This window comes from Octopus bimaculoides, chromosome 9 (assembly GCF_046866305.1).
Source record: "Octopus bimaculoides isolate indiv1 chromosome 9, ASM4686630v1, whole genome shotgun sequence".
Lineage (NCBI taxonomy): Eukaryota > Metazoa > Mollusca > Cephalopoda > Octopoda > Octopodidae > Octopus > Octopus bimaculoides.
In genome coordinates this window covers 48,589,239-48,590,343 of record NC_142936.1, presented here as the reverse complement: position 1 = coordinate 48,590,343, position 1,105 = coordinate 48,589,239, and positions in this window count along the sequence as shown.

The window sequence follows — 1,105 nt, the reverse complement described above, 5'->3', positions numbered from 1 at the left end:
AAGAAAAAAAAAACCACATATATAACAAAAAAATAACAAATATATAAATCAGCTCTGTGTGTGTCTGTGACTGTTGACACCTCTCAGACGATGTTTTCTCTTATTCCATGTGAAAGAGGATAGAAGAGATGTTACTGAGTCGCTATAGGATGCGTAACTGATGTTATAACAAGACTTGGAATAAATTATCAATTACCAATATATGTAATAAGTGAATAAGACACTTCGACACAGTATTCCTATATTTTACACCACGACAGCGACGTCGACGACGACGACTAAGACCGCGAAGACGATGACGATGACGATGACGATGATGATGATGATGATGATAATGATGATGATAATGATGATGATAATGATGATGATGATGATGATGATGATGATGATGATGATGATGATGATGATGATGATGATGACCATGATGTTGATGGGATAATTACTTGAAAATCAAGTTCATTAGCTTTATAGAGAACTTAGAAATATTATAGCTGAAAAGAAAACGATGACGGATAGACATAGGAAGGAACACCAAAGGCAGCGCAACAACTGGCACAGAGGTTTCGAAAGAAGAGATTAAAAAAATATTACCGCAAACCTCGGTGAATAATAATTGATATCAACAACTGCAGGGCAATAACAAACACCTGGCGAATGATGCTGAAGCACCAAGGATCTTATGGTCTGATATTTGGAAAAAAGTGGTTCAACGGAAGAGCGAAAGGGATTGTTTACCGAAATTTAAATGTAAAATGTAAACTAAGTCGAGGTAAGAAAATACTAATAAGAAGCAAAGAAGGAAAGAAACAAAGCTTTGCTCAATACAAACGACAACCTCATTGCTTCTATTTTGTTTGCGAAAACTTTGTTGTACATTGTGAGGGAAAACTAGTTTATATTGTTAGAAATATCGAAGAAACCACTGGAACAGTGAGATAATTCAAGAAATGCAGGAAGAGCGACAGAATAAATAGTCAGAAAGAAGCGGAATTACATGGCTAATTTATGCAAAACAAGCGAGGATATTCGAAGGAAGGAATGTTGATTACATCTGGCAAAAAGAAACTGAATAACTGCTCATAGCCATTAAAGAACAACCTATTAG